The sequence below is a fragment of the Triticum urartu genome, chromosome 1A (assembly GCF_056163025.1).
Source record: "Triticum urartu cultivar PI428250 chromosome 1A, HENAU_Tu73, whole genome shotgun sequence".
In the NCBI taxonomy this organism is placed as follows: domain Eukaryota; kingdom Viridiplantae; phylum Streptophyta; class Magnoliopsida; order Poales; family Poaceae; genus Triticum; species Triticum urartu.
In genome coordinates, this window is record NC_141873.1 from 338475442 (window position 1) to 338488578 (window position 13137).

The window sequence follows — 13137 nt, forward strand, 5'->3', positions numbered from 1 at the left end:
ATACCTCCTTTATATCCAATGGTAATTTATCTCTTCATCCGCATGGGTTATCCCATATACCGAGATATAAACTTATACTTATGGAGTCCATACTCCACTTCATGGAACATCATTATCCTTTCCAGGGTCAAGCATCCTTACAGGGGAATATTGGCCCTCTCTGCATGGCACTTCTTCAACCGGGGGAACATAAAACACATCATGAACTCCTAACAGTCCTTCGGGTGACTCCATCTTGTTGGCCACTTCTCTCATACGCTCCAAAACTCTGTATGTCCTACAAATCTTGGGGCAATTTTTTTTAACTCCAAATCATTCAACTCCTCGCAGAGGGGTCACACGAAGACATGCTCTATCTCCAATTTCATAGACTACCTCCTTGCGTTTTAAGTCTGCGTAACTCTTCTGCTTGGACTGAGCTACCTTCAGTCTATCTCGAATCAACTTAACACTCTCTTCTGACTCCTTGATCACGTTTGGTCCAAACAACTGACGGTCTCCAACTTCCTCCCACATACTCTTGGGGTATCACACATATCGAGACAAAACTCGTATTCATTTTTGTCCGAAATCCACTCAGTGGAGTATCCTTATCTTTTCCAGGGGTCAATGGTTCTTACAGGGTACTACCACCCTTAAAATGCACAAATCTTCCATAGAACATATTTCTCATATCCTCAGAATGGCCAAAATCCTTCTTCATAGAGTAACAACTCATAAAATCCATATCAGTACCGACGATGCTAACTTTATTCATTCTCAAATGATTACAATCTCTCGCTTCTCCATTACATGTCTCAACTCAACACCTCAATATAAAAGAAAAATGTTCTCACTTCTACTACTCCATTACTTTTGTTGCAAACTCAACTATCTAGCACAAGTCTCCTTCTCCTTGGGGCATTCTCGGGCAAAGTGCCCTGCTCCATTACAACTAAAACATATTACTTCTGACAAGTATCGAGGTTTCCTTTTTGGGCAACTGTTGAGGTAGTGCCCTGACTCCTTGCACCTATAACAAGTGATATGACTCGGGTCCTTCCTGGTATCCAATCTGCTTCTCTTCCTGGACCTTTCCATGCCAATCATGGCTTCTATTTCCTGTGGGTCATATTCTACTTCCTCTGTCGGGAATTCTACTAGATCCCCATTCATGCAATTCTGGGAGATGTGACCTTCTTCTCCACATGAATAGCATGACTTGGTGCAGTGTTTAATTGGTTCTTCTTTGGGCGTGTCCTCCACCTCTTCCTTCATCACAGTTTCTTCTAAAATTTCCATGAGGGCTCCTTTCATTACTTCTTTCTTCTGCTGGATGGTTCGTTGTACCATGGGGTAAATGTGACACTGAGCAGGGTAGTGGGTAGTCCCTTCACACAAGAAACAAGTGATCTTCCTAATTGGGCATTCTTCAGCTGGGTGACTTCCTTCACAATTAGGGCATTCATCCTTGTGTTCTTTATGGTTGTGTCCTATTTCTCCACAAAGCTTGCATGCACAAGTTTTTTTCATATCCTTTCCATAAGGCTTCAATTTCTGGGACACAAACTGAGACTTCACGCTTGACCTTTCGGTCTCCGTGTTCCGAGGCCATATCTGTATATGCTTGGCTCGTCAAGTATAACCTGAGTATTCCGCCTGTGCAACTGTTTTGCACCCGTTGTATTTGAACGTAGAGCCTATCACACCCGATCATCACGTGGTGTCTCAGCACGAAGAACTTTTGCAACGGTGCATACTCAGGGAGAACACTTCTTGATAATTAGTGAGAGATCATCTTATAATGCTACCGTCAATCAAAGCAAGATAAGATGCATAAAAGATAAACATCACGTGCAATCAATATAAGTGATATGATATGGCCATCATCATCTTGTGCTTGTGATCTCCATCTCCGAAGCACTGTCATGATCACCATCGTCACCGGCGCGACACCTTGATCTCCATCGTAGCATCGTTGTCGTCTCGCCAATCTTATGCTTCCACGACTATCGCTGCCGCTTAGTGATAAAGTAAAGCATTACAGCGCGATTGCATTGCATACAATAAAGCGACAACCATATGGCTCCTGCCAGTTGCCGATAACTCGGTTACAAAACATGATCATCTCATACAATAAAATTTAGCATCATGTCTTGACCATATCACATCACAACATGCCCTGCAAAAACAAGATAGACGTCCTCTACTTTGTTGTTGCATGTTTTACGTGGCTGCTACGGGCTTAAGCAAGAACCAATCTTACCTACGCATCAAAACCACAATGATAGTTTGTCAAGTTGGTGTTGTTTTAACCTTCACAAGGACCGGGCGTAGCCACACTAGGTTCAACTAAAGTTGGAGAAACTGTCACCCGCAAGCCACCTATGTGCAAAGCATGTCGGGAGAACCGGTCTCGCGTAAGCGTACGCGTAATGTCGGTCCGGGCCTCTTCGTCCAACAATACCGCCGAACCAAAGTATGACATGCTGGTAAGCAGTATGACTTATATCGCCCACAACTCACTTGTGTTCTACTCGTGCATATAACATCAACATATAAAACCTATGCTCGGATGCCACTGTTGGGGAACGTAGTAATTTCAAAAAAATCATGGTGATCATGGTGATGCATAGCAACGCGAGGGGAGAGTGTGATCTATGTACCCTTGTAGATCGACAACGGAAGCGTTAACTTGGTTGATGTAGTCGTACATCTTCACGGCCCGACCGATCAAGCACCGAAACTACGGCACCTCCGAGTTCTAGCACACGTTCAGCCCGATGACGATCCCCGGACTCCGATCCAGCAAAGTGTCGGGGAAGAGTTCCATCAGCACGACGGCGTGGTGACGATCTTGATTTACTACTGTCGCAGGGCTTCGCCTAAGCACCGCTACAATATTATCGAGGACTATGGTGGAAGGGGGCACCGCACACGGCTAAGAATATGATCACGTGGATCAACTTATGTCCTTAGGGGTGCCCCTTGCCTCCGTATATAAAGGTTCAAAAGGGGGGCCGGCCGGCCAAGAGGAGGCGCCAGGAGGAGTCCTACTCCCTCCGGGAGTAGGACTCCCCCCTTTCCTAGTTGGAATAGGATTCGCGGAGGGGGGGAAAGAGGAGAGAGAGAAGGAAGGGGGGGCGGCCCCCTCTCCTTGTCCTATTCGGACCAAGGGGGGGAGGGGCACGTGGCCCATCTCTGGCCACCTCTCCTCTCTTCCACTAAGGCCCACTAAGGCCCATATACCTCCCGGGGGGGTTCCGGTAACCTCCCAGTAATCCGGTAAAATCCCGATTTCACCCGGAACACTTCCGATATCCAAACATAGGCTTCCAATATATCAATCTTTATGTCTCGACCATTTCGAGACTCCTCGTCATGTCCGTGATCACATCCGGGACTCCGAACAACCTTCGGTACATCAAAACGCATAAACTCATAATATAACTGTCATCGAAACCTTAAGCGTGCGGACCCTACGGGTTCGAGAACAATGTAGACATGACCGAGACACGTCTCCGGTCAATAAACAATAGCGGGACCTGGATGCCCATATTGGTTCCTACATATTCTACGAAGATCTTTTATCGGTCAGACCGCATAACAACATACGTTGTTCCCTTTGTCATCGGTATGTTACTTGCCCGAGATTCGATCGTCGGTATCCTATACCTAGTTCAATCTCGTTACCGGCAAGTCTCTTTACTCGTTCTGTAATACATCATCCCGCAACTAACTCATTAGTTGCAATGCTTGCAAGGCTTAAGTGATGTGCATTACCGAGAGGGCCCAGAGATACCTCTCCGACAATCCGAGTGACAAATCCTAATCTCGAAATACGCCAACCCAACATGCACCTTTGGAGACACCTGTAGAGCTCCTTTATAATCACCCAGTTACGTTGTGACGTTTGGTAGCACACAAAGTGTTCCTCTGGAAAACGGGAGTTGCATAATCTCATAGTCATAGGAACATGTATAAGTCATGAAGAAAGCAATAGCAACATACTAAACGATCGGGTGCTAAGCTAATGGAATGGGTCATGTCAATCAGATCATTCAACTAATGATGTGATCCCGTTAATCAAATAACAACTCTTTGTCCATGGTTAGGAAACATAACCATCTTTGATTAACGAGCTAGTCAAGTAGAGGCATACTAGTGACACTCTGTTTGTCTATGTATTCACACATGTATTATGTTTCCGGTTAATACAATTCTAGCATGAATAATAAACTTTTATCATGATATAAGAAAATAAATAATAACTTTATTATTGCCTCTAGGGCATATTTCCTTCACTTCTTGATCCAGCAAGGGGAGGAGAGGTTGATGGAGATCCAGCAGCACGACGGCGTGGTGGTGGAAGCAGCGGTGATCTCGGCAGGGCTTCGCCAAGCTCCAACGAGAGGAAGAGAGGTGTTACGAGGGGAGAGGGAGGGGCCAGGGACTTGGTGCGGCTGCCCTCCCTCCCCCCCACTATATATAGGGCCCCTAGGGGGGCGCCGGCCCTAGAGATTGGATCTCAAGGGGGGGGGGGGGGCGGCGGCCAAGGGGGGTGGCTTGCCCCCCTAGCCAAGTGGGGCGCCCCCCACCCCTAGGGTTTCCAACCCTAGGCGCAGGGGGAGGCCCAAGGGGGGTGCACCAGCCCACCAGGGGCTGGTTCCCTTCCCCACTTCAGCCCATGGGGCCCTCCGGGATAGGTGGCCCCATCCGGTGGACCCTCGGGACCCTTCCGGTGGTCCCGGTACAATACCGGTGACCCCCGAAACTTTCCCGATGGCCGAAACTTGACTTCCTATATATAATTCTTCACCTCCGGATCATTCCGGAACTCCTCGTGACGTCCGGGATCTCATCCGGGACTTCGAACAACTTTCGGGTTACCGCATACTAGTATGTCTACAACCCTAGCGTCACCGAACCTTAAGTGTGTAGACCCTACGGGTTTGGGAGACATGCAGACATGATTGAGACGACTCTCCGGCCAATAACCAACAGCGGGATCTGGATACCCATGTTGGCTCCCACATGTTCCATGATGATCTCATCGGATGAACCATGATGTCGAGGATTCAATCAATCCTGTATACAATTCCCTTTGTCAATCGGTACGTTACTTGCCCGAGATTCGATCGTCGGTATCCCAATACCTCGTTCAATCTCGTTACCGGCAAGTCACTTTAGTCATACTGTAATGCATGATCCCGTGACCAAACACTTGGTCACATTGAGCTCATTATGATGATGCATTACCGAGTGGTCCCAGAGATACCTCTCCGTCATACGGAGTGACAAATTCCAGTCTCGATCCGTGTCAACCCTACAGATACTTTCGGGGATACCTGTAGTATACCTTTATAGTCACCCAGTTACATTGTGACGTTTGGTACACCCAAAGCACTCCTACGGCATCTGGGAGTTACACGATCTCATGGTCTAAGGAAATGATACTTGACACTGGAAAAGCTCTAGCAAACGAACTACACGATCTTGTGCTATGCTTAGGATTGGGTCTTGTACATCACATCATTCTCCTAATGATGTGATCCCGTTATCAATGACATCCAATGTCCATAGTCAGGAAACCGTGACTATCTATTGATCAACGAGCTAGTTAACTAGAGGCTTACTAGGGACATGTTATGGTCTATGTATTCACACATGTATTATGATTTCCGGATAACAAAATTATAGCATGAACAATAGACAATTATCATGAACAAGGAAATATAATAATAACCATTTTATTATTGCCTCTAGGGCATATTTCCAACAGTCTCCCACTTGCACTAGAGTCAATAATCTAGTTACATTGTGATGAATCGAACACCCATAGAGTTCTGGTGTTGATCATGTTTTGTTCAAGGAAGAGGTTTAGTCAACGGATCTGCGACATTCAGGTCCGTATGCACTTTGCAAATATCTATATCTCCATTTTGAACATTTTCACGAATGGAGTTGAAGCGACGCTTGATATGCCTGGTCTTCCTGTGAAACCTGGGCTCCTTGGCAAGGGCAGTAGCTCTAGTGTTGTCACAGAAGAGAGTCATCGGGCCCGACGCATTAGGAATAACTCCTAGGTCGGTAATGAACTCCTTCACCCAGATTGCTTCTTGTGCTGCCTCCAAGGCTGCCATGTACTCCGCTTCACATGTAGATCCCGCCATGACGCTTTGCTTGCAACTGCACCAGCTGATTGCCCCACCATTCAAAATATACATGTATCCGGTTTGTGACTTAGAGTCATCCAGATCTGTGTCGAAGCTAGCATCGACGTAGCCCTTTACGATGAGCTCTTCGTCACCTCCATACACGAGAAACATATCCTTGGTCCTTTTCAAGTACTTCAGGATATTCTTGACCGCTGTCCAGTGTTCCATGCCGGGATTACTTTGGTACCTTCCTACCAAACTTACGGCAAGGTTTACATCAGGTCTGGTACACAGCATGGCATATATGATAGACCCTATGGCCGAGGCATAGGGGACGACACTCATCTTTTATCTATCTTCTGCCGTGGTCGGGCATTGAGCTATGCTCAATCTCACACCTTGCAATACAGGCAAGAACCCCTTCTTGGACTGATCCATATTGAACTTCTTCAATATCTTGTCAAGGTATGTACTTTGTGAAAGACCAATGAGGCGTCTCAATCTATCTCTATAGATCTTGATGCCTATATAAGCAGCTTCTCCAAGGTCCTTCATTGAAAAACACTTGTTCAAGTAGGCCTTTATGCTTTCCAAGAATTCTATATCATTTACCATCAATAGTATGTCATCCACATACAATATGAGAAATGCTACGGAGCTCCCACTCACTTTCTTGTAAACACAGGCTTCTCCATAAGTCTGCGTAAACCCAAACGCTTTGATCATCTCATCAAAACGAATGTTCCAACTCCGAGATGCTTGCACCAGCCCATAGATTGAGCGTTGGAGCTTGCACACCTTGTCAGCATTCTTAGGATCGACAAAACCTTCCGGCTGCATCATATACAATTCTTCCTTAAGGAAACCATTAAGGAATGCCGTTTTGACGTCCATTTGCCATATCTCATAATCATAGAATGCGGCAATTGCTAACATGATACGGACGGACTTCAGCTTCGCTATGGGTGAGAAAGTCTCATCGTAGTCAACCCCTTGAACTTGTCGATAACCCTTAGCGACAAGCCGAGCTTTATAGATGGTCACATTACCATCCGCGTTTGTCTTCTTCTTAAAGATCCATTTATTTTCTATGGCTCGCCGATCAATGGGCAAGTCAGTCAAAGTCCATAATTCGTTTTCATACATGGATCCTATCTCAGATTTCATGGCTTCCAGCCATTTGTCGGAATCTGGGCCCGCCATTACTTCTTCATAGTTCGAAGGTTCACCATTGTCCAACAACATGATTTTCAGGACAGGGTTGCCGTACCACTCTGTTGCGGAACGCGTCCTTGTGGACCTTCGAAGTTCAGTAGCAACTTGATCTGAAGTTTCATGATCATCATCATTAACTTCCTCCCTAGTTGGTGCAGACACCTCAGGAATAATTTCTTGAGCCGCGCCACTCTCCGGTTCAAGAGGCAATACTTCATCAAGTTCTACTTTCCTCCCACTTACTTCTTTCAAGAGAAACTCTTTCTCTAGAAAGGATCCATTCTTGGCAACAAAGGTCTTGCCTTCGGATCTAAGATAGAAGGTATACCCAATAGTTTCTTTAGGGTATCCTATGAAGACGCATTTTTCCGATTTGGGTTCGAGCTTTTCAGGTTGAAGTTTCTTGACATAAGCATCGCATCCCCAAACTTTCAGAAACGACAGCTTAGGTTTCTTGCCAAACCACAATTCATACGGTGTCGTCTCAACGGATTTCGGCGGAGCCCTATTTAAAGTGAATGCGGCAGTCTCTATAGCATAACCCCAAAATGATAGCGGTAGATCGGTAAGAGACATCATAGATCGTACCATATCCAATAGGGTGCGATTACGACGTTCAGACACACCATTATGCTGTGGTGTTCCAGGCGGCGTGAGTTGTGAAACTATTCCACATTTCCTTAAGTGCGTGCCAAATTCGTGACTCAAATATTCTCCCCCACGATCTGATCGTAAGAACTTGATTTTCCTGTCATGTTGATTCTCAACATCACTCTGAAATTCCTTGAACTTTTCAAAGGTCTCAGACTTGTGTTTCATTAAGTAGACATACCCATATCTACTTAAGTCATCAGTGAGGGTGAGGACATAACGATAGCCACCGCGAGCCTCAACGCTCATTGGACTGCACACATCAGTATGTATGATTTCTAATAAGTTGGTTGCTCGCTCCATTGTTCCGGAGAACGGAGTCTTGGTCATTTTACCCATGAGGCATGGTTCGCACGTGTCAAATGATTCATAATCAAGAGACTCCAAAAGTCCATCTGCATGGAGTTTCTTCATGCGTTTGACACCAATGTGACCAAGGCGGCAGTGCCACAAGTATGTGGAACTATCATTATCAACCTTACATCTTTTGGCATTCACACTATGAATGTGTGTAACATCACGTTCGAGATTAAATAAGAATAAACCATTGACCAGCGGGGCATGACCATAAAACATGTCTCTCATATAAATAGAACAACCATTATTCTCAGATTTAAATGAGTAGCCATCTCGCATTAAACGAGATCCAGATACAATGTTCATGCTCAAAGCTGGTACTAAATAACAATTATTGAGGTTTAAAACTAATCCCGTAGGTAAATGCAGAGGTAGCGTGCCGACGGTGATCACATCGACCATGGAACCATTCCCGACGCGCATCGTCACCTTGTCCTTCGCTAGTCTCCGTTTATTCCGCAGTTCCTGTTTTGAGTTACAAATATGAGCAACTGCACCGGTATCAAATACCCAGGAGCTACTACGAGCGCTGGTAAGGTACACATCAATAACATGTATATCACATATACCTTTGGTATTGCTGGCCTTCTTTTCCGCTAAGTACTTGGGGCAATTCCGCTTCCAGTGACCGTTTCCCTTGCAATAAAAGCACTCAGTCTCAGGCTTGGGTCCATTCTTTGACTTCTTCCCAGCAGCTTGCTTACCGGGCGAGGCAACTCCCTTGCCGTCCTTCTTGAAGTTCTTTTTACCCTTGCCTTTCTTGAACTTAGTGGTTTTATTCACCATCAACACTTGATGTTCCTTTTGATTTCCACCTCCGCTGATTTCAGCATTGAATATACCTCGGGAATGGTCTTTTCCATCCCCTGCATTTGAAGTTCATCACAAAGCTCTTGTAGCTAGGTGGGAGCGACTAAAGGATTCTGTCAACGACCGCATCATCCGGGAGATTAACTCCTAGCTGAGACAAGCGGTTATGCAGCCCAGACATTTTGAGTATGTGTTCGCTGACAGAACTGTTCTCCTCCATCTTACAACTGTAGAACTTGTTGGAGACTTCATATCTCTTGACCCGGGCGTGAGCTTGGAAAACCATTTTCAGCTCTTGGAACATCTCATATGCTCCGTGTTGCTCAAAACGCTTTTGGAGCCCCGGTTCTAAGCTGTAAAGCATGCCACACTGAACCAGGGAGTAATCATCACTACGTGTCTGCCAAGCATTCATAACGTCTTGTTCTGCAGGGAAAACAGGTGCTTCACCTAGCGGTGCATCAAGGACATATGCTTTCCTGGCAGCTATGAGGATAATCCTCAGGTTACGGACCCAGTCCATGTAGTTGCTGCCATCGTCTTTCAGCTTGGTTTTCTCTAGGAACGCGTTGAAGTTGAGGGCAACATTAGCGTGGGCCATTTGATCTACAAGACATATTGCAAAGATTTTAGACTAAGTTCATGATAATTAAGTTCATCTAATCAAATTATTTAATGAACTCCCACTCAGATAGACATCCCTCTAGTCATCTAAGTGATACATGATCCGATTCAACTAGGCTGTGTCCGATCATCACGTGAGACGGACTAGTCATCATCGGTGAACATCTTCATGTTGATCGTATCTTCTATACGACTCATGTTCGACCTTTTGGTCTTCCGTGTTCCGAGGCCATTTCTGTACATGCTAGGCTCGTCAAGTCAACCTAAGTGTATTGTGTGTGTAAATCTGGCTTACACCCGTTGTATGCGAACTAGAACCTATCACACCCGATCATCACGTGGTGCTTCGGAACAACGGACCTTAGCAACGGTGCACAGTTAGGGGAAACACTTTCTTGAAATTATTGTGAGGGATCATCTTATTTACTACCGTCGTTCTAAGCAAATAAGAAGCAAAAACATGATAAACATCACATGCAATCAAATAGTGACATGATATGGCCAATATCATTTGCTCATTTTGATCTCCATCTTCGGGGCGCCATGATCATCATCATCAGCGGCATGACACCATGATCTCCATCATCGTTTCTTCATGAAGTTGTGTCGTCATCTATTACTTCTACTACTATGGCTAACGGTTTAGCAATAAAGTAAAGTAATTACATGAAGTTTATGTTGACACGCAGGTCATAAATAAATTAAGACAACTCCTATGGCTCCTGCCGGTTGTCATACTCATCGACATGCAAGTCGTGATTCCTATTACAAGAACATGATCAATCTCATACATCACATATATTATTCATCACATCCTTTTGGCCATATCACATCACAAGGCACATGCTGCAAAAACAAGTTAGACGTCCTCTAATTGTTGTTGCAAGTTTTTACGTGGCTGCTATAGGTTTCTAGCAAGAATGTTTCTTACCTACGCCAAAACCACAATGTGATATGCCAATTTCTATTTACCCTTCATAAGGACCCTTTTCATCGAATCCGATCCGACTAAAGTGGGATAGACAGACACCCGCTAGCCACCTTATGCAACTAGTGCATGTCAGTCGGTGGAACCAGTCTCACGTAAGCATATGTGTAAGGTTGGTCCGGGCCGCTGAAGGAAATATGCCCTAGAGGCAATAATAAAGTTATTATTTGTTTCCTTATATCATGATAAATGTTTATTATTCATGCTAGAATTGTATTAACCGAAAACATAATACATGTGTGAATACATAGACAAACAGAGTGTCACTAGTATGCCTCTACTTGACTAGCTCGTTAATCAAAGATGGTTATGTTTCCTAACCATGGACAAAGAGTTGTTATTTGATTAACAGGATCACATCATTAGTTGAATGATCTGATTGACATGACCCATTCCATTAGCTTAGCACCTGATCATTTAGTATGTTGCTATTGCTTTCTTCATGACTTATACATGTTCCTATGACTATGAGATTATGCAACTCCCGTTTGCCGGAGGAACACTTTGTGTGGTACCAAACGTCACAACGTAACTGGGTGATTATAAAGGTACTCTACAGGTGTCTCCAAAGGTACATGTTGGGTTGGCGTATTTCGAGATTAGGATTTGTCATTCCGATTGTCAGAGAGGTATCTCTGGTCCCTCTCGGTAATGCACATCACATAAGCCTTGCAAGCATTGCAACTAATAAGTTAGTTGCGAGATGATGTATTATGGAATGATTAAAGAGACTTGCCGGTAACGAGATTGAACTAGGTATTGAGATACCAACGATCGAATCTTGGGCAAGTAACATACCGATGACAAAGGGAACAACGTATGTTGTTATGCGGTCTGACCGATAAAGATCTTCGTAGAATATGTAGGAGCCAATATGAGCATCCAAGTTCCGCTATTGGTTATTGACCGGAGACGTGTCTCGGTCATGTATACATTGTTCTCGAACCCGTAGGGTCCACACGCTTAAGGTTTCGACGACAGTTATATTATGAGTTTATGAGTTTTGATGTACCGAAGTTAGTTCGGAGTCCCGGATGTGATCACGGACATGACGAGGAGTCTCGAAATGGTCGAGACATAAAGATTGATATATTGGACGGCTATATTCGGACACCGGAAGTGTTCCGGGTGATTTCGGAGAAAACCGGAGAGCCGGAGGGTTACCGGAACCCCCCCCCCCCCCCCGGGAGAAGTAATGGGCCATATGGGCCTTAGTGGAGAGAGAGGGGCAGCCAGAGGTGGGCTGCGCGCCTCCTCCCCCCTGGTCCGAATTGGACTAGGAGAGGGGGGGGGCGCGCCCCCTTTCCCTCTCCCTCCCCACTTCTTTCCCCATCCTAGTAGGAGTCCTACTCCTACTAGGAGGAGGACTCCTCCTGGCGTGCCTATAGGGGCCGGCCGGCCTCCTCCCCTTGCTCCTTTATATACGGGGGCAAGGGGGCACCCCTAGACACACAAGTTGATCCGCGTGATCATATTCTTAGCCGTGTGTGGTGCCCCCCTCCACCATAGTCCTCGATAATATTGTAGCGGTGCTTAGGCGAAGCCCTGCGACGGTAGTACATCAAGATCGTCACCACACCATCGTGCTGACGGAACTCTTCCCCGACACTTTGCTGGATCGGAGTCCGGGGATCGTCATCGAGCTGAACGTGTGCTAGAACTCAGAGGTGCTGTAGTTTCGGTGCTTGATCGGTCGGGCCGTGGAGACGTACGACTACATCAACTAAACGCTTCCGTTGTCGATCTACAAGGGTATGTAGATCACACTCTCCCCTCTCGTTGCTATGCATCACCATGATCTTGCGTGTGCGTAGGAATTTTTTTGAAATTACTACGTTCCCCAACAGTGGCATCCGAGCCAGGTTTTATATGTTGATGTTATATGCACGAGTAGAACACAAGTGAGTTGTGGGCGATATAAGTCATACTGCTTACCAGCATGTCATACTTTGGTTCGGCGGTATTGTTGGACGAAGCGGCCCGGACCGACATTACGCGTACGCTTACGTGAGACCGGTTCTCCCGACGTGCTTTGCACATAGGTGGCTTGCGGGTGACAGTTTCTCCAACTTTAGTTGAACCGAGTGTGGCTACGCCCGGTCCTTGCGAAGGTTAAAACAGCACCAACTTGACAAACTATCGTTGTGGTTTTGATGCGTAGGTAAGATTGGTTCTTGCTTAAGCCCGTAGCAGCCACGTAAAACTTGCAACAACAAAGTAGAGGACGTCTAACTTGTTTTTGCAGGGCATGTTGTGTTGTGATATGGTCAAGACATGATGCTAAATTTTATTGTATGAGATGATCATGTTTTGTAACCGGGTTATCGGCAACTGGCAGGAGCCATATGGTTGTCG